Below are 22057 nucleotides of genomic sequence, written 5' to 3' on the forward strand. Positions count from 1 at the left end.
TTTTGATTGACATGGCGGAGTCTCACAGTCCGCGTAGAGCCGCGCCAGCAGACAGTCAGGACCGGACCCTGGGAATAAAAAAAGGCGCAGCCCCCTCTATTTGAAGATTATTTTATTACAGCGAGGTGAGTTGTTTTACACTTTCTCTTAAACGGTACGAAGCAAACCAGCAAAAGAACGGGGGAACGGAGGGGCCGATGGAGTCGATGTTGAAAAAGTTTTTTCGAAGTGCGTGTCTTCTGTGTGAGTGTGCGTGAGTTTAGGGGAGCCTGAGCGCTGACGCCGGCAGTCTGGGCCACTTGGCCAGCGCAAAGGAAAAAGGAAAAACTGCTTGACTTGTAGCGGAGGAGGTGGTGGAGAAGGGAAGGAGGGGAGGAGGAGAAGGGGGGGATTGAATCTAAACTTTTTGAGCGATTTTTCCTCGTTTATTTAGTAACAACAAAGAAAAAAGCAAAACAGCGGGAGGGGGGGATTTACCGTGTTAGTTCTCACACTGATCGACTGAATGCGCCGTGGCTGTGCGTTTTTTTTTTTGGAGCTCGCTCTTTTGTGGTCCCCGATTTCTCAGCTTTCGGTGAAAGAATGTGTTTTTGTCTCCGAGGACTTCAGATGGAGTGAGTGCGCAACAGGAGAAAAAAAAAACCCTTTTTCTCTCCGAGCTTCTTATTTGTGCAACAGAAACGCGGTTGACGCGCTCCGACTTTGACTCTGGAAATAGTCTGTTTTTGTTGTAGCTGCTCTAAAATCAGGAAATGAGCACTTTTTTTTATAGCTGGAAAATAACTTGGAATGGAAAGATGCTGAGGCAGTCAGATTTGACAGAGAGGGGGGTTGCGAAATCATTGAATTGACCCTATAGTGGGGGTTATTTTGCAGTGGATAGCCGTTAAAGGCGCTGCGTAAAAGCCACTTTCCATGGAGTTTGTGTGCGGTTGCAGAATGCAAGAAGGATCTCCCTCGCCTCTCTCTCCACTCTCTCTTCTCCTCCTCCAACCTCTCTCTCTCGCTCTCCTCTCCTCCTCTCTCTCACTTCACACTCCCCCCCCCCCCCCCTCTCTCTCTCTCTCTCTCTCTCTCTCTCTCTCTCTCTCTCTCTCTCTCTCTCTCTCTCTCTCTTTTCTCTCTCCCTCTCTCCCTCACCCTCTCTCTCCCCCTCTCAGAAACGACTACGTGTCTGTGTTTGTGCAGGGAAGACAAATCTCTCTCTCTCTCTCTCTCTCTCTCTCTCTCTCTCTCTCTCCCTGTGATGCAGACGTGGAAATCAAACATTGGTCTCCTGCATGAAACGATCGATTATCTGCCTTCCTTCCACGTACCCACATAAAAAAAAAACCTTGACAACACTGTGTAAAAAAAAAAAAAAAAGAGCTTGAATTCATAAGTGGAGAGGAGACCAGGAGATGTGGCAGCAAAAAAAAAAAAAGGTCGGAAAATTGAAGATGCAAAATGACTTGGTGACTTGAGATCCAGATTTTGGTGGTTGTGCGTTTTTTTTCTTTCTTTTTTTTTTAATAACAGGACTGAGTGGTTAATTGTCATGCTGTCAGGATTAGTGGTATAATTGGGGCTTTGATTTCGGAGAATCGCATATCCCCCCCTTGCTGTGGGCTCTGGATCCAGTGGGTACGTTGGAGAATATATACTCAGGGAAAAAATAACCTAACACATCTCTCACACGCGCACGCACGCTTACTTTTTCAGGATAGAGAGAGAGAGAGAGAGAGAGAGAGAGAGAGAGAGGAGAAGGAGAAATCCGATCCCAAATACATCCCAAATAACGTCAGATGACATTCCTTTGGTGAAAAGCTGATGTGGCCATGTAAGTTTTTTTTTTCTGTGAAAAACTGATATCCGACTTTTTTTTTTTCCCCCTTCTTTTTTTTTTTTTTGGAAAAGTTTTTGGGGAGGTGAAATGATTGGCTACCCGCTGGAAAGGTGTGTTTAGGCTTTAGGTGAGAGGCAAAAGGAATTGTCTCTGTGGTGCATGAATGAGCAATTTTATTTTGTTTCCACAAGTCAGAGGCGTCAGGGGGCATTAGCATCAAAAAAAAAAGTTTGGGGCCACAGACAGCAAGCCAAGGTATGGACATTGGACTAATTTATGCAGTTTTACAGGGAATTCCCTCTAGTGTAGTTTTCCACTTGAAAATCATTTCTAAATCTGGGAACCAGAGCTCAGATTTCAACAGGTATCTGTTTGCTCTACAGCCTCAGGATGTTTCTTTTTGTTTCTTGGGTTTCACTTAAGGTTGTTTGTCAAAGCCTACAGCATGTGTTGCGTGTGTGTTACATGTGTAACAAGGTGCTGCAGCATTTTGCAACTCATCAGGCCCCTTACAGAGTAAATGGAAATGAAAGATCTCTGGTGAAGAACTTTTAATGTCAGTGGGTAGCCTGACATTAAAAGTGCTGATCTGTTCGTGTATTTTCAAAGCAAAGAACAGTCTGTGTGTTTTAATGGGTTAAGCACTACACCCATATCCCTCTGAACACAAGCGGAATGAGGTTTATATCACTGGAACCGTGTTCTCTGAAAGTTAAGCCTCTTTGGCTTCAACATTTATACACAATAAGAATGTAAACAAAGCTCATAGGCCGGCATTTGCAAAAGTGTTGAAAGCCTCTGTGTGTTGTTCTTGCATTTTCCTGCAAATTCAATCAGAAGTCTGCACGAAAAACTCTTGATTTCAGCATTTTTTAATGGCACTCTTTTTGAGTTTAAAATTTTTTTTATACTGTTTATATTTGTATTTAATTGGCTGTGTGGGGAGCCAGGAATGTGGCGCTAGAGGATGTACAGCAGCGTAATGTAAGCAGGGACTTTCACTCAAACTGATGCAATCGCAAGCAAGTGAATTTCCTCTGCCGGTTTAAGACACTTTAAAATGCCCCTTTTTATTTTTAACTGTTTTTTTTTTTTCTTAAATCAAATGCGCTGCATTCATATAACAGAACAGAAAGAACAGTGTTTAGTCTGGAGTCAGGTTGAAGGAGGGTAGCCATTGTTGCGTTAGCCTTTCTCTGTCTTTTCATGTGAACAGGCTTTGGGGTTGAATAACGCTTTATATGAGTTAATTACCTGCTCTGCCACACAGGTACAACCCACCCGGTTGTGTTGGATCCGCGTGACGGCGTGTCGCTCTTAGAATATAAAGTCAACTTATTGTTCTTTCGTTGACAGACATCTTTTCCTGGTATGAACATGTTTCATCCTCCAGCAGGTGAAAATAAACACTGAGATAAGACTTCTAATGACCCAGACTCGATGACCTGGTTTGTGTTTTACTGGAAAGTGGAAGATGTTTTGCCTTTTAATATCCTGAGACAGGTTATTCTCAGAGCAATGAGGAAGTTGTTCCCATGTTTCATGAGGACTCGTGATGCCAAGAGCATCTGTCTCCATCTAACCTCAAGACTAATCTGGGTTCTCCGCTTTCTACCCGCACGGGTTTGCGGTTCGCTGTTGGCCCAATAAAACCTTCAGGTACGCCTGGTTGAAATGGGGTCAGGGAAGGGGCATGGTGGTGTTACCCATTGTGTGTGGGTGCATGTGTGACTGACTGGTAACCTAGAACATGTTATCCGAGGGGTAGTGTTACTGAGCAGTGCTTGTGTATCAGGAACAGAAGCTGGAGCAGCTATAGAGTTGCACAGACAAGACAATGCAGCTCTGGAAAGTGTGTGCGAGCATGTGAAAGAGAGGTGAGGAACAAGAGGAGAGGTTCAGGTACACCTCCTCGCTATTTGTTTCTTTTTAGGTTGGTTTTCCAAGGAGTTAAAGCTTTTATAAGTGTTCAGTACGGGATGTTTTAGTGCAGGTTATAGCAGCTACAGCGAAAACCAGCGGGCATTGACCTACACTGTACATTTTTGAAGGCAGTGATTTATATTTCTGAGAGAAATAAAGCCTTTATGCCGTTAATGGGTCATTTTCTGTCAGGCAAAATTCACTTTGGAGATGGGGATCAAGATACGTGCTCATTAAATATCAAATGAAAAATGATATAACACCAAATGCCAAGCATGAACTAGTTTAGCTTCTCTAATTTTAGTTTGTTTTTGTGAAACAAAGCTGAATATATAATATTTTAGACATTTTGGAGACAGAAGTATTAAAAATGATCCTCACATTAATCTATAATCAAAATAACTGTTGCTCGCAGGCTCAGTCAGATGATAGCGGTGATTTAGGTAATGAAACAGGTGCACAGGCCCTGGAAGCTTTAGAAAGTAAGCATCCATTTATCATCCTGATGCCTGCAAATAATTGTTCATAATTACCCTGTTAAGGGCCGTTAAAAAGCGATCCTTTAGGCGCTCCGGTCTACCCATATTTGGAATATTAGCTGGTATGCCGTTGCTATGTACAGCACGAAACTGTGTCTGCAGTTTTCATAAAGTCAGCCATCAGTCGTACCATCTGTTTCTCCAAATCCAACAGGTGTGCTTCCCAGAAAGATAGTTACTGTAGCACAGGTGAACGAGCTGCTTCCTGCTTCCCACTTTTTCTTTGGATGCGTGGAGGCGTTTTCCGTTCGCTGAGGTCAAGGCGCCTACACCTGGAGAGTTTCTGCAGTTTCCTCTTGTCCCTGTAACCACCTCTGTCCTGACGATGCACACGGTTTCTCCTTGTGGCTGGAGCAGACGCTTAAAACGTTTGCCTTGAAAACTGTCTCCCCCTTCCTGCGGCTGCTGCGACACATGATGGAGTGCAGAGGCTCTCCAGAGGGTGCACCAACCTAAACATACATGACCTAATGTTTCATTTATATTAAAAACAAGTTTTATTACGCTGACAGAAATCCTCTGGCAATAAGTGAATGATTCATTATTAGGGCTGCAAGTAACGGTTATTTTCATTCCTGATAAATCTGCTTTTTTATTTTCTCAGTTAAATGTCTGAAAACGGTTAAAGAATGACCCACGCAACATTTTAAAATAACTTATTTTATCGGATCAAGACGTTTACTGTCATGTGTGACAAAGAAAACCAGTGAATTCTCACATAGAAGTAAAAAAAAATATTTTCTCTTCATCTAGGACACATATAATAGATTATAGAGAACCTTCCAGGCCAAAAGTGTGACGTCATTGGATGTTGTAGACTGTGCCTCTGCAGTCACATCCTTGCTCACTTTTATGTGTATGAGTGACAAAATGTCCGGTTTGGTGACCCACCAGCTTCAATTTTTGGTAAAAGTAAACCTGCAGGCGCTGTGTTATAGCAAATGAAAGCAAACGGATACCGAATAAGAGCCGCATGTAGGTGCAAAATCAAAAAAACCCAACAATTTTCTGTCCTATCTCATGACAGCAGCTGTTATCTGCTGCTTGATGCTTTCACTTTCCATTTCCCAGCTTTTTTCCTCTGTGACTGTGCAGCCCGTCTGGCCTGGCTGTCTCTCTCCCTCTCTCCCTCTGTTTCTCTTTCGCTCCCATATGAACGGCGGCTTTTTGTTGAAGTATCCCAGCATCTCATGTTTGCTTGGCACAGAGCTGTAATGTTTACCCCCCTCCTCTCTCTCTTTCTTTCTTTCTTTCTTTCTTTCTTTCTTTCTTTCTTTCTGCCTCCTTCCCTCCCAACCTCCCTCCTTCTCTTCCTCTCCCGTTCCTCAGAGCTGCGTCCCCCCCCTTCCCCCCTTTTTTTGTCTCCCTTGATAATTTCCTGCATTGTTGACAGTTGATTTAGAAGAAGATAAAAGAAGCCTTTCAACTTTTCTACTCCTCCCCTCTCCTTCCCCATTCTCCTCTCCTCTCCTCTCCCATAATCTGTAATGTAAAGTCAAGTTTAAGTCCAAAATATCTTGACATTTGTGGTCGACTATCATCGCTTGGCATTAAATCCAAGACTCTCCAAGGACTGTCACTGAAGGTCATTAAAAGTTCTCAGCTACCTTGAACTTTTTGCTAACTAAACAGCAACAGCCTTGAAGGCATAGTTCGATTTGAAGCTCACGGCTTCATAACAAGTCATTCGTTTATTTAACAGCTTGTATATTAATAATAATTTAGAGCGGGGCTGCGGCTAATGATTATTTGCGTTGTTGATTATTGTTGTGATTGATCCAGTAGGCTGTGAGGTTTCAGCACTGGTCTGGAGGTTGTAAATGGTTTCTGCTTTAAAGTATTGATCCGCACAGCGTGACATTTGCGCAGCATTTTGGTGATGAAAGAGTACTCGCTGTATTGTGAGCTGAAACTGAGGATCGATTAATCAGTGAAGTGATTGAAATGAATGGAATTTTATTGCCAGCAAAAATACAAAATATATGGTATCTCATATATGGTAGTAGTTTTGGTTTTTAGATATGAATTTGGGCTTCTTAGGTGTGTTATGATGGACTGTCATGTGTTTTATAGACCAAACGGTTATTAAATATAGATAGATAGATAGATAGATAGATAGATAGATAGATAGATAGATAGATAGATAGATAGATAGATAGATAGATAGAGACTGTTCTGTGGATTTAATGATAATGAAAATAATCATCAATCACAAACAACTATCATTGAAAATTATAGGCAACATTGACTAAGTTTAATATGGCACAGCACAGCACAGTACAGTACTGCATAACTCTCAGTGGAGACACAGTTGACTTTCTGTGCACGTGTCAGCAATATTTGTGCAGCTTTGATACATCTGAATTCAAAGCATTGTTTGCGAATGATGCAACGCGTGACTTCACCGAAAGCTTTCACTTCTCTGTGTCTGTGATTTGAGTCGTCGCTCGTCGCCTGCTGTCGTCTGAACGGTCTTGACAGCAGCTGCAGCACATACTGCAGCGAGAGGAAAGGGAGAGGCAAAAGAGCAAAGATGATGGAATCAAAAATTATGGATACAGAAAAGTGAGCTGTCACGTCCAGTGTTGTGGATGCAGGCGTGCAAGAAAGCAAGGAAATCGAGCTGAGGTGTGCAGCGCTCGGCTGCCCTGGTCGTGCCTTTGCACGGTTCCTCGGGGGTATCATCCATAGAAATAGCTTGTTGAAGAGCTGCCTCCGGTGTGTGTGTGTGTGTGTGTGTGTGTGTGTGTGTGTGTGTGGTCAGCTGGCTGAAGGATCAAGCGGGCACCTGTACACACACACACACACACACACACACACACAGAGCATCGACTTAACACACATGCATGAAACATACACACACACACAAAGTTTAACTTTACGTGCCTGTATTAGCATGCCAGGCGTGTTGGTGTTTCTAGTTGGCAGGCCCATGGAAAGTTCCGCCAGTCGTTAATGGCTGTTTTTATGTCTGACTGTGAGCGTTAAGAGTGTGTATCTCAAGGGTCTAGAGTCTGCTGTGGGCTAGAAGTTTGTGTGTGTGTGTGTGTGTGTTGAAATGAATCTGTAACTGGTTACATTTTCTGATTATTATGTGGCTGGAACTGGAATTGGAAGTGGTGCACGCACACATTTTCAAGCATGCTTCCTTCTGCGTGTGTGTGTGTGTGTGTGTGTACATGTTGTCGCACACTGTCACATGTTTGCTGGGTTTGCAGGGCCAGAGTTGAGGGTTCTGCTTAAGAAAGGAAGTAGGTGTTTTTTAATGCAAAGCCACATGTTTTATTGCTTTCCCTTGTTAAACCCACCCGCCTCCTTTCCCCTCCACCACCACCTCCTTCCTTCTCCTCCTCCTCCCCCCCTCCAGGGCATGCAGACACACTTCGACCCTTCCCTCCCCTCCTCTCACCTTGTGTTCCCCCACCCGTCTCGGCTCCACATACCTATCATTTCTCCCTTTTTTTTTTGTTCTTTTGCCACTCGCAGCCCGTTTCCACAAGGCTAATACATTTGTAGTTTGTTATCTGGATTGAGACTGATCAACGTCATCAACGTAACATGCAGGTTAATGACAACACCTGTACTGTAGCATTGGCTCTACCAAGGGTATCATCGTTTATTCTTTTTTTTTAGGTCTACCTTTATCAGGCTTGGTGTGTAGACCTCGCCTCCCCATTTTCCTTCACTTCACCCCTCCTTGCCCTAAAGCCGGACCCCCCACAAATCACTGAAACATCCCAAACACACATCCACCCACAGACGCAGGCAGGCAGAAACACACACTGCCGCACTCACACACACCCACATCCCTGAACTAGTGTGTGAAATCCTGAGGCTGATTGAGGAGGAGGAATGTGACCTTGTGACCTCAGGCTGTGGGGAGGGGTGTTATAAGTGTGTGTGTGTGTGTGTGTGTTTGATGTTAGAGAGCAAGTGATTGTATATACACTTTCCACTGACTTGCTATTCCCGGCAGTGTCCTCTCACAATTTTCAGCTCATTTCAGTTTTCTTCGAACGGATTAGACACTGCCGCCTGCTCTCTTGGCATGCAAACACACAGATGCTCATACACACATGCACATTCATAAACATGACGTTGGTGAGGGAATCGGGCATGTGAAGAAGCATTCATTCATGATTCGCTTGCTCTGTTGTGCATATAAAGTCTGTGTGTGTGTGCATGTGTGTGTGTGTGTGTGTATGCACATCTCTCAGACTTGTTGTCTTGTCTATGAGAGCTGAGACAGGTTTCTCATGTAGGTGTGACTAAATAGTCTTTCTCTCTCAGCACCCACCCACCTACATACACACACACACACACACCACCCACTGAGCAAGCCTTTTCATGGCCCATAAAACTGATGCTCTGAACGTCTCTTGGTGGTTTGTCTGCGTCTACGTGCTCGTCCATCCAGGAATGTGAGTTTGTGCATCCGTCTGTGTGTGTGTGAGAAAGGGGGAGTAGAATTCACTTCTTGACTTGGCATAGCTGTCTTAATTAAGACTCATGGCAAGCAGCCCTGATGGAGCTCAGCATTAGTGGCAGAGACATGCTGTGTGTGCAGGCCTGGACGGCAGCAGGTCCACTGGCACTGAACGTTGGCTTATTGTCTGGACTCGGCGGTTGTCCTCCTTCACCCCTCTTTACTTGCCGCTTGTAATGTAGAGCTGATTGTCGGTCATTACATCGAAATGAGTGGTAATGCAAAGGTCTTTGAGCTGGAGAGATGTCAGGTAGATCTTGAAAGCAAATTTCCCAGCAGAGGTAAAATGACAAAAGTGGTCCCTATAAATATCTTTTCGATAATGATGCAGACTTGTGTTCTCACATTTTATACTGTGTGCCAGTTATGCAACTCATAAACTGATTTTCTACATGTTTTATTTTGTTATTCAGTTGATTACCTGTTATTTTCCATATTTGGTCTCAATATCCTGGAGCACAATTTGATATAAAAATCCAAACATTTCTTTCTTTCCGAAGATATTCCATGAAATAAGACAAGCAGCAACCCACTTTGACATTTTGCATGAAAAAAGGACTCCAGAGTTGAATCGATGATCAAGATAGTTGCAGATTTATCAATAAATCGACTAATCTTTGCAGCTCTAGTATATTCTGAATAACTTCAGGAACCTTGTGGTTAAAATCCATTTTCTGTCCCATTGTTTAAAAAAATAAGTAAGTTTCTCTGATTTGCTGCAAAAGAAATTTCAGTTAAATTGCACAAACATTCTTTTTTTTAAATCTCCCATGTGTGAATTATGTGATTAGGACCGGTGTACAACTCCACAAACTTTACGGTAATGTCACATTGGACACATCCTCCATATTTCTGCCAGCTGTCTTTCTGGACACATACAGAACTGTACACACACACACACACACACACACACACACACACACTGAAACACACATTTATTTATATTGTGACCGGTGCCTGATCTCTGAGTCTCATTCTGTGGTATGAGTTTGGGTTTTGGGATTTGAATCCTGGGACCCAGTAGCTGAAATGTGTATTGTCCATTGTACAGCCAAAGCCAAAAGTTTTTTAACTGTGCATACTTTACCATAAGTAAACTGCAGTCCTGTGGTGTTGTGTTGTGGACGTCCAGCTGTAAGTTTACTGGCAGGGGTACAAGACTGAAAGTATTGTCCGCTGCCTGCCAGGGTATACAATGTATTGTGTGTACGTGTGTTTATGTATGTGTATGCATGCTTGTTTTTGTGGAATGGAGTTCAACCATGCCTGTGCGCCTATGTCGGTGTGTGTTTATGTGGGTGTGTGTGTGTGTGCGTGCCCGCCTGTGTCTGTGTGTGTCGATGTGCGCAGTGAGGAGGAAGTGGCTGTGTTTGTTTAAACTAAGCACGCTCAGCCATGTGGGACAATTTAGCGGGAATGAGAACCCCCTGCACACCCCCGCCTCCACCCCCACCACCCTCCTCTCCACTCCAGCCTTCCCCAAGCCTGCGCTGCTTTTCCACCCCATCCAACCCCACCTCCCTCCTCACAAAAAAAAAAAACCTTCTGAATGGGCGGCTGTCTTTTGAAAGCTGAAGGGGTTGTTTGGGAAGTAGGTCCAATGGTGTGGGGGGTGAGGATAAGGAGGGAGGGCCTGGAGGCGGGGGTGGGGTGGAGTGGAGTGGAGTGGAGCGCTCCGACAGGTTAAAGTTGGAGTATAGGATGAGATGAGGGAGTAGAGGAAGAAGAGGAGGGTGCATGAAAATGTGAAAGAGTGTAACTAATGTTCAATGGCCACTCGTCCTCTCTTGTGAAAACCATGCAACCACGAAAGTCCCTACACACACACACACACACACACACACACACACACACACACACACACACACACACACACACACACACACACACCGCCTTATCTGAGCCGCCACTTGAAAAGGCTCCAGCTCTCACAGCAAAGCATCATATTTATTTACGCTTAAGGGCTGTATTACATGGAACCAACTGCATTTCATAGCAATAAAAGAGAGAGACTGCGAGGAGGTGGGTGGGTAAGTGGGTGGAGCTAATGAAGAGCTGGTGCTGTGCGATGTCGTGCAAGCATAATAGTGTCACGTCTGGGATGTAAATGAACGTCTGATGCGTGTGTAAATCCTCCAGAGAGACCAATGAGTTTGCATCGTTTTGTGTGTGTGCGTGAGAGAATGTTTGAACCTGAGTTTGAGTTCATTCTGTCTTCATATCTCCATGGTGACAAGAGCAAAAAAACTTTGAAATAACATGTTTCCTGTGCTGACACATTATTATACTTAAAAAAAACAAACAACAGTAACTCTGTAACCACCAAATTTCTTTGCTTTCTGTGTGCTTTCTTTTCTACCTTTTGTTAACGACGGTTTGTTTGTATGTCAGTGTGTCTTTGTAGGTTAAATAAAACATAACGTCATCTAGCTTTTTCAATTAAACCGCGCCAAGCTTGCAGAACACCTGAGGGCATGCGTGTCATAGGCATTTGGTCAAAACATTAAAGATCAATAGGAATCAGTGGTGCTGCGCCTGCAAAAAAAAAAAAAAAAGTGCTTGGGGCTAAAGATTTTCAAGAATTCCTTTTAACGAGCTTTGAATGTTGTGACTTGGGAGATTTCAAACTGGATGACCCCAGCTCTTATGTAACATTATTAGCTAAGTTATCCATGCCAAATCAGTGCTTGGATCACTTGTGTGTGTCTGTGTGTGCATCTCCACACCCTGACACACCAGTCAGCGCAAGATGGCTTTTTATGGCGTGTTTTCACTGCTGTGCTCTTGGTCAAAAGTTGTGGATAATACCTGGTTTCTTTTTTTTTTTTAATCATCTCAATCAAAGTTCCAAGTTAGTTGAGCTGGTACTTCAGATTTTACTAGGATTGCTACCTACGTGACACAGAGCAAGCGTTCGTCTCCAGTGGAAAACGAAATCGCAAAAAAAAGTCGAGTTGGGTAGAGACGAACCCAGACCACGGCAGTGGAAACACGGTTTGAGTCGGTTACTGGCCTGTGGAACTATAACCTCCACGTGTGTGGCCAGACTGAGCCCTGGAGATCCAAGGTGTTAGGGAGGAGTTTGCTGTGAGCTCTCCTCGGGCTTCGGTGCTCCTCTCTAAAGGGCTTGCGGAGTGCCCAGCCCCTCAAACCTCTCTCTCTCTCTGGATCTGATGGAGAAAAGTCTGTCCAACTGTGTGGTGGGGCAGGAGAAGAGAGGGAGGGAGAAAGAGAGAGGGAGAGACATGGAGGAGGGGAAGAAAAAAAAGGACAAAAGGAGAAGAAAAAATCTGGAAGCCCTGCCATGAAGAAGAGTGAGTCATGTTCATGTGCTTGTGGGAGAATAGCCACTTCCTCTGTATTAAACACACACACACACACAAACACCAACAAAATGCAGCGTTTTCCTAAGGCAGTCTGGCACGCTGACAGGTAGAATGAAGGTGAAGATGTTCACGGGGGCATTAGGGATGGCAGCGGCGAGGCTGGATGGACGTCATGAAGACTTATTTTTTTTTAATGATGATGATTAGGGCGGGGTGGGATTGTGTTTGTGTTTGTGTCGGGGTCTGTAAACTATTTACTTGCGTGTGTGGTCACCAGGCCTGGAACATCTGTACGTCAAAGGAGCCCCTCTCAGCCTGGAGGAAAAAGAACCAGAGTCTGGCGGTTCTGGCGGATGTGACTGGTGGAAACGTCAGTGTCTGCGACTGGGATAAACGCTATCACAAAGTCACTCTGTCTCTCTTGTGCGTTTAGACTGTTTGCGTCGCCTCTGTTTATACTCCCGACTCCCACACAATGACCCACATTATTTCGCTTGATTATTTTCCTCCCTTCTGTTTCTTTTCCTCATGCACGGGAGAGAGTATACATCTCCTTTTTTTCTCTCTCTCTCTCCTTTCCTCTGGAGTTACGTCGCTGCTACGTGGCAAGCATTGGACTGTCAGCCCTCTTACTGTGGGTTTACTGCCTGCTGGCCCCCGGCCCAACCACACACACACACACACACACACACATAGACACAAAATAACACACACACACGGCCAGCCCACAGTTGTACAGCTGCAGGAGGGAGGGCTTCGCTGGCAGATGCACACATCTGCTTGAAGCGAGCCTGAGCTGTGCTGTCCTTTACGGAGCTGCTAACTGCTAACACAGAACTCCCAGTGCAACACAGAGCTGATTGTAAAACGCTCGGCCTTCATGAATAGCCAGGGAAATAAGTGGAGAGCATGTTTTCAGACTCTCTTCAGCTTGACTCTTTATTCGCCGGACTCGATTGAATTATCTTCCCCTCTCAGTCTCGTGCACACACACACACACACACACACACACACACACACACACACACACACACACACACACACACACACACACACACACACGCTCTCGCTGCCTGCTGTCTGTGGTATGACAGGCAGGACTAATGTTTGTTCTGGAGCAATAACACAATTAGGATTCCACACATTTCTCTCTCCGCACACACTCAACATGCATCCCCCCCTCCACCCTCCCTCCCTCTCTCGTTCTCCACCTCCCAGCTCACTCCCTTCTCTTCTTTCCTTCTCCTCCTCCTCCTCCTCCTTCTCTCCCCTTCCTTCCATCCTGCCTCTCTTCTGCCCTTCTCTCGGGTTAACAGATTGCTGTCAAATCCGCCTTGCGCAGACGGGCAACAGATAATATTGATTTAATAACGGCAAATTGCTTTTTTTTGTTTTTTTTGTTGACAAAGCTACAGGAGCTGTGCCAGTCATGCATGTGTGTGTGTGTGTGTGTGTGTGCGTGTGTGTGTGTGTGTGTGTGTGTGTGTGTGTGGACTCTATTCTTGGCACAGTTCTCCTATTCGGTCCACTGCTCTTCCGGTTTGATGCAGGCGATCTTCCACCGTGCACCAATTAACCTTTTTCTCTCCGTCTCACCCACACACACTGGAACAACTCTCCCACAGCTCCTGACCTGAGTGTAAAATAGCCATTTCCTCTTCATTTGTTCACAAGGAAAACTGATGCCTCACCTACGTCTCTTCCTCCCTCCCTTTTCTCTCCTTCTCTCTTCTTTTCTTTCTTTCCTACTTTCCCCGCCCTCCCTCTACTGTCTCTTCACCTTTCATTCTCTCTTTTTTTGTGTGTGTGTCCTCGTATGTGTTGAGGGTGTTGTCTCGATCCTGTATATGTTTGTGTGTCACAGTTATGTAACCGTAGTCTCTCCCTGGGAATGAGCCGCTGCTTTTTTTTTTTTTTTTTTTTTTGAGCTCCGCTTTTTTACTTCCTCCCGCCCACTCGTGCTGCAGCAGCCTATAAACGGCCGCCGATGGCTTCCCGTCAGCCAGTGGGAGAGGGGAGCCGTGTTTTGACAGGGTAGTGGAATGTGACGAAGGCGGGGTCTTTCCAGGAAGTGGATGGCAATCGAGTCAGATCCTGGACTCTTTTGGCTGGGCTACTTATTTGGCACCCTGGCAAAGAATGAGTGTCACACTTTTTTCTTTTTGTGTGTGTGTGTGTGTGTGCGGACAAGCTGATCAAAGCTGTTAGAGACTTTTGTTTTTTAATGTGTGCAAGAACACTTACAGAAAATGAAAGAAGGGTTTAGACGAGAAAATTGTTTGATTCATTTAAAGTTGTCTTAAGTTGGACATTGTGTGTGTTGACAAGGAGAACATGAACATAAGCATTACTTTAAAAGGCTCAGTAGGAGAGAGGAGGAGGAGGAGAAGGAGGGAGAGGCAGTGAGGCGAAGGCTGACTCGAAGTCACTGGGTCATCTGTTTCTGGCCTGTGTTCCTGGAAACCAGGGCCCTGATGAGAGGATTGGATGGGTGGGTAGATGGATAGATGGGAGGATGACAGAGAGAAAGGCTTTGCCCAGGGTGCTCATTTTCTATGTGCTTGAGGAGGGTGAGGGATGGACGGGGAGAGAGAGAGAGAAGTGCTGAGCCTGTCGTTTACCAGTCCTGACTTGTCGGTGCTCCGGTGCTGCACACAATGATCTGCAGAATGCCTGGCATTTAAAGGAAACAGGAAAAGACAGACAGAAAATTAAAGAGACAGAAAGGTTACAAAAGAAGTAATCCAGAACGAATACACAGCCATGTTTTTAAAAAATCTGCGATTAATTAAATGCAGCGTGACGGTTCAAGATTTCATCAGACGCTGACATCAAGATTAGGGCTGTTCATGCATTTCCTAGCACCGATAATAGCTCCTCATCCGCCTTGATTTATGTACAAGATGCAGGCAAGCTAACCGCAGTATAACCTTGGGAGACTCATTTGCATTTTGTAAATGTGGAGAAATGCTTGTTCTTGCAGGGAATGTGGGACGTGGCGATGACAAAACTTCCAAAACTGCAACAGTGTCACGAAAGCCAGAGTTTGGAGAACCTCCATAGAAGTGCTGCTGGTTTGAATCCCAGATTTAGTTTTTTTGGGGGGTTCTAGATTGTGTTTGCATTTTATGCTCAGTTTGTTTGAAACAGCCAGATCATCACACTTTCTTACTTGTGGACTTGGACACCCAATGTTTACCTTCTAATTCATTTTGGGTGTCAGTTAAATAGGCGATAAACGTCCATAATAACATCAGACATCTAAGACAACTCATTTTCACTACTTTCTTTTACCCTACCTGGAGGAATTGAGTTGTTAAGAACAGCAGTGTTTTCATCGAGGAAATATAATATGATTGGTTGACACTGCAGGAAAAAGAGAACGTGGATTAGTCAGGTTGTGGTGCTGAGATAAAAACAGACCTGTTGAAAGTGAGTTGAAAGCCATAGGCAGCAGCTGGTTGGCTGAGGCTTTTCTGTTCACAATCAGATGTGGTTTCTGGAGGTGCTGGGTCTGTTTGGTGGGGGTGGAGGTAAGGTGCTCTGAAGGCCTCAGTTCAGAGAGTTTAGAGGGGGAGCTTGTTCATACACGGTTTGCAAGTTGAACGTGTGTGTGTGTGTGTGTGTGTGTGTGTGTGTGTGTGTGTGTGTGTGTGCGCTCGTATGTGTCCATTGCATTCCACTCCACCCGTTCCAAGATCTTCCTCGTGGATGACATATCATTACCACAATTACAGGGCAAGAGGACGTCGACCATAGAGACACACACACACACACACACACACACACACACACACACACACACAGAGGCGTGCACACATAAAGGCACTGCACAAATGTATGCACACACGCATATGCAAGCCAAATGCATGAAGGCAAATTGAAGAGCGAGCTCAAACTCTGAATTTCGTTTCAGACACTTTGCCTCTGTCTCTTCTCTTTCAGCCTCTCAATGCACACCCTCTCTCTCTCTCTCACACACACACACACACACACACACGTACACAAACACATGCACACACACAGACTGCATATGTGCAGAAAGCTGCCAGCCGACGTGGGAACCCGAAGAGGTTCCATCTTTTATAAATCCCCTCTCTGTCTTTCCTATATGTGTGAGTGTGTGTTAGTGTGTGTGTGTGTGTGTGTGTGTGTGTTCAGCCCCCCCCCCAGAGTAAGCACAAGCACAGCATTCCTCTTTGCCTTCCTCTCCACCCTCCTTTCCCTCCCCCCTCTCTCTCCTTTTCTGCATCTCCCCCTTCTCCACTCCACCTCTCTCTCCCTCTCTCTCTCTCTCTCTCTTCTTGAAAAAGGTACTCACTCAATCTGTGTGTGTGTGTGTGTGTGTGTGTGTGTGTGTGTGTGTGTGTGTGTGTGTGTGTGTTAGAAAGAGGGTGAGTGAGAAAGAGAGAGCAGGTCTCTCCTAGACTGAATACCTTTTGTAAAAGGAGCTGGGCTTGAATGGGAGTGGTGTTGGTGGCAGTTTCCCACCATATTTAGAACCTACCCCCCCTTTCTCCAAACACACACACACACACACACATTGACGTGTTTGTGTGTCTGTATTACATGCCAGCACAGATTAAAATTGTCAGTTGATAAGATCGGTTAAAAAGGGACCTGGATCAGTCCCAGTCGTGTTTGGCATATGATGTGTTTGTGTGCATGTGTATTCCTGTGTTTATATGTGTGTGTGTGTGTGTGTGTGTGTGCACCGCGGTGAATAGATAGTCATTCAGTTGTGAGCGCTGACACCTGAGAGCATTCCTCACTGCTTAACACACCCAGGACGGGGAAATTGATACCTACACTTATGTCTCTCTTTCTCTCTCTTTCTCTCTCTCTGTTATCTCTCTCCTCCTGTGTCCCTGCATTTACAAATCAAAGCTGTACAGTGACACACACACACTGTATGATCTGTGTTTGGTTACCATATGAGGTACCACAGGTTAATTCTCTAATTCTGTCGATCGATACTCATGGGTGTCAAACCACAGACTTGCAGAGAAAAACATGACACGAGTTTCTAAAGTTCAGTTTCAGTTTCTCCACCTCGGCCTTTCTTGTTTCTCTTTTTTCTTATGTTCGCTCAAAATCCCCATCCCTGATTGAAATAGCGAAATTAGGAAGTTCCATCAAGTTCACAAAGAGAGACAAATGATGGGCGTTGACATGTTCAGACTGACAGCATTTTTAAACACCCGAATTGTTAGTGTGAATATACATGTGTTCCTTTTCTCCCATCTCTCTCTTTCGCCTCTCTGCTTTTATTCGGTCTAATTAACCCGCGATGCCACCAGAAAAAAACCCCTCCAGAAACCAGATGAGCAGATTTTCAGAAATCTGTCGTGCGTGTTTGTGTTTGTGCTTTCTCAGCTGTGTCTCGGTGGAAACGGGGCAAAACGAGAGGAATTGATGGTTAGGTTGAGCTCAAAACAATTAGCATTAGGGTTCTTGCTTCTCTGTTTTGGGTTACTGGTATTTTAAAAATGGCTGTTGTGTAAGATCCTTGCGAATCTCGTGTATGAGCAGTCAGCAAAGTTCAGTAGTCCAAACTCCACCCCAGTATTTTGCAGTCCAATGAAAACCAGTACCTTGGTTGCAGGGCAGTTTTTTTTTGTGTGTGTGTGTGGTAGGAACCAAAATCAGAACCAGCTTTAAGTTCCTGAAAGAGTTCCCATGTTTCTGGAAAAGTTGCTGCGCTGCAGAAAAAGGGTTTAGAGTCTTTCTCTCTCTGTTAGCAGCTATTATTCAGCTTGTAGCCGGCTTCTGGTTTCTGCACTAACCAGTCGAGTACAGGAAACAGTGGTTCGGTTTCTGGTGTACTCACCAGAGTAGATGACATAACGAGCTCTATCTCTGTTCTGCATATCGGTATATGTTCGGGTATATCGATTTGATATCAACACATGCAGACAAAACAGCTAAGACGTTGATCGCGATTTTGCGATCACATCTGGAGAAAGAACTTTTTTTTGTTTTCATACCATGTTTACTGTTCTACCAGACAAGAGAGGCTTCAGACACCCACTGATAGAAAAAGCACTATCTAGCCTGTTTGGAACTCAGACACATTCCTCAGACTAAAAAATAGCTGTTACTGATTCTTCTTGCAGATGAGGTCTTTGTGACTCTTTAAAGTTCAGCATGCTTTCCAAGTTTTCTAGACTTTTATAGATTCCCATCATCTCCACTGTCTGCCTCTTGATAGTAATGCGGGATAACATCTGAAATCAATGCTCATCTCTTGCTGTGATGCATTCACTTTGAGAATCGTGTATCATGCTCCTGTGATCAAGAGCTAAATCATTCACCAATTTTAGAATAAATCAAGTTTGTGGGGGGGAATAAAACACCAACGTTTATCAGACAGCCTGTTGTGATTCTTACTCATATCTAAAAGTGCAGAAGGTCAAAAGGAATTGGAATGATGTTATGAACATCGCTCTCGGCCCTAATGGCAAACTTGAGGGGGAAAAGCTTCAAGGCTGCTTTTTGGAAATGGAAATTTACTGGACAAAATTACTCAGTCTATGACTCATTACAATATTAATATGTATGACAGCTTAACGGACACGGGTTTTAAGTTAGCATTCGACAGACCTTTCTGAAATTAAATGCAGCGTAATTTAGGTCAAGTTAAGTTCGATTTTACACTTTAAAAAACTCCCAAACATAAACTTTGAAACATTTTGACAAACGACAAATTTACCGCTGTCATTAATAGCAGGGGAAAATTTCAAGGTGAGTCAGATCTGATGTTGCACCGTTTCACAATGACGACGCACGATGCCGCAAGCGATTTACCCAACTGCAAGAATTAAAAAATTTAAAAAATGAGCTAACTCATGAATGCTAAGAAGACATAAGCCTTGTAGCGGCTGTGCGTAAAGAAATGGCATGCTGTCCCTGTGTTTTATTTCCTTTTTACATCATCAGAAATAATCTCGTTATCAGTTTCGCACCATCATGCTGGAGTCTTTTGCCCTGGAAACCTTTTTTTTCCAAGGCAAAAGTTAATCAGAGCATGGAGTCATGGTCTCGAGAGATTTTGGAGTTTGGACGTTGCACAAATGTGTGTGTAGGTGTGTGTGTTTGTATTTCTGTGAGAGAGAGAGAAAGGGAGAGGTGTGAAGCAGTCGTCGACTGGAAGGAAGTCAGACAGTCTGTTAGGTGGTTGCGAATATCCAGTATGCTTCATCAGGATGGGCAAACTGGAGTCATTGGGCGTGTGTGTGTGAATGATGAATGGCTGTATGAGTAATGACTGTCGTGTTATGAGGTCAGAGCTGCCGCTGAATATCTAGGGCTTCTGTGTGTGTGTGTGTGTGTGTGTGTGTGTGTGTGTGTGTGTGCATTGCATCCCGGTGTGTGTTTTACTCTATGCATCTTTTATGTTAGAGAAGCAGTTTCCATGCTTACACAGGGCTTTCTGTCTAATGACACAGACACGTGTACATGCACACATGCACACTCACGCTCTTTCACACACACACACACACATACCAGACACACAAAAACATTCATACACCCGGACAAGTGGGTGATTGTTTTCTGTATTCAACATGGAATTTTTCAATTTAACATTTTATCCCTGCTGGGAATCAACACCTTATTCCTCCCACATTCCACAGTGGAACGGAAACCAGTGTGTGTGTGTCTGTTTGTGTGTGTGTGTGTGTGTGTGTGCGCGCGTGCATGGTGATGTCTGAAGCTATCAACAGCAGCATCCATCTGGTAATGATTCCGCTGGAAAACAAAGGTCATTATTCATACATCGATACGTTAAATTTCCCAGAATATGTGCATTAAATCCTGCAGGAAATACATGCAACACAGAGAACAGCTGCAAAAAAAAAAAAAAAAAAAAAAGCATCTACATTTTCCCTGCAATTAACTTCCACCATGACTGAGCCTTACAGGGACGAATACTCACAAAATCAGATGTCTGAAGATAAATGGATAATGGTGCAGTTTTTTCTCTGCACTAAGTTGCTTCTGCACTGTGCAATTTCACACTTCAGTTGCTCTAAATTGCAGCGAAAGGTTAAGTGGATGCCAATGCCAGGGAATTGTATAACGATAGATAAGTAAGCTGAACGCATTTGTGTTTATACTGGATTGATACTGCATGAGAACGCTTTAAACACAAAGATATACAGTTTTAGCTTAGTCGTTCATATTAAACAAACGAGCTATAATGCCTATAATGAGTTGGTGAGCTTTTTTTTTAATTATTATTTTTGGACAGAGCAAGGCTACCTGTCTTCAATTTAGATACAGCTAATCATCTCCTGGCTTCACAGTGGCGATGATCTAAAAAAAAAAAAAAGTGCATTTCCTAAAACGTCAAACTTTTTCTCTAAAGGGAGGCTGACCCAGAACAAACCCCGCAAAAAAACGTAGGTGCTGATACATCTGTCTCGACTTTTTCATCAGTTCTAATGTTAACTGTTGACAGTAGGGTTGGCAGAGGGTTTTCACTGACGTATTTTCAGTGATGTGAGCACCTTTTTTAAACACTGTCTGCATGGAAAGACACAATTTGTAATATCCTAAGATACATGATGGCTTATAATATACTACCTTTTGGGGTTTTTGGTTGCTTATAGAATGTGGATTTTCCACTTGAAGTTCCTCATTTCCTGTGCGTGAGACTGACGCTCTTGTTGGCAACCTTCCCCAACTTTAGAAAACCCTTGACGATATCGCACTTGTGATTCAGGGTGATGTGTGTTCACGCGCTGTGAAAATATAATGAATTTCTTCAGAAAACGAGGAGTAATCTTAGAAACACGGGGTTATTGGAAGAGATGCGTTGAACTGTCCTCCTCTTCATTCACTCTCTATTTATCATATAAACCGATCCTTCATCTACTTATTCCCTCTCTCTTCCTCCCCGGCTTTCTTCTCTGCCTCGCTCTTCTCTTTTTCCTGGCAGAGCTGAGAGTGGTGTTACCATCTGTCTGTGATGTGTCCTGGACGCAACTGTGTGTGTGTGTGTGTGTGTGTGTGTGTGTGTGTGTGCGTGTGTGTGTTCAAGGCAGGATGGCCAGGCTGAGCTGGGAACGGGGCTCAAATGGAGAAAGAGGGAGAATTTAACACTAGAAGAAGAACAAAAAACAAAATCAAGAATAATCTGATGAGATGGAGTCGGAAAAGCAAAAAAAAAAAAAAAAAAAAGCACAGAGATGTGATGTGTGAGTGTGTGTGTGTGTGTGTGCGTGCGTGTGTGTGTGTTTATGTTGCAACAGTATGAGCCACAGCTGTGTGATCTACTAACCCTTTCAAAGACCCTGTCAGTGCTAGAAGACGACCAGCTGAAAGAAAAGACACACAGTGACACACAGCTGTTTTCAGAGGAACACTGTGAGTGTGTGCGCGTGGGTGTGTGTGTGTGTGTGTGTTTGTATTACCGATGTATGTGTCGGAGAAAGGATATCAGTGATTTATTTCTTTTACCTACTTAAATTAACAGTAAATCCTTGTCACTGTGTGTGTGCATGCGTGTGTGTGTGTGTTAATAGCAGCTTATAGCCATTAGTCAGTGGCTCTTTAGCAGCGGTTTCACTCAGCAGTGTTGCATTCAAACACCTACGTCATTCAGTAATCTACCTCTGGCAATGAATCCGTGTGCATGTAACACTCCGGCTGAGGTTTCTTTGTGTATGTGCTCTATATATTATGTACTGTATGCGTATACGCGTGTATGTGCGCATGTATTCCCCCAGGAGACGACCGCTGACGTACATGTATGGGTGTCATGTGTGCACGGTTGACACTTTTTTCGTGCCCTACAGCACAGGTGAAGCGATGTTATTTTCCACTTAAGGTGGATGGCCTTGGTTGTTTTTTTATTCTTTTTGGGGGTTTTTTTTCCTGCTATTATTGTGCAAGCAAAGAAGTCATCGCCCGATTTATCTCTTTGAGTTACTCTCCAAAGAGCGTTGGCACGGTT

At 44.2% G+C, this 22057-nt stretch overlaps 1 protein-coding gene across 1 annotated transcript in view; it reads left to right on the top strand.

Moving 5' to 3' along the window:
- Positions 1 to 22057, top strand: part of fndc3ba (fibronectin type III domain containing 3Ba) — an 86909-nt gene continuing 64852 nt past the window's right edge. The window contains exon 1 of the mRNA XM_010732196.3: positions 1 to 125. The gene's annotated coding sequence lies outside the window, so the exon portion shown is untranslated. The remainder of the gene's footprint in view (positions 126 to 22057) is intronic.

The sequence above is a fragment of the Larimichthys crocea genome, chromosome XXIV (assembly GCF_000972845.2).
Source record: "Larimichthys crocea isolate SSNF chromosome XXIV, L_crocea_2.0, whole genome shotgun sequence".
NCBI classification, from domain to species: Eukaryota; Metazoa; Chordata; class Actinopteri; family Sciaenidae; genus Larimichthys; species Larimichthys crocea.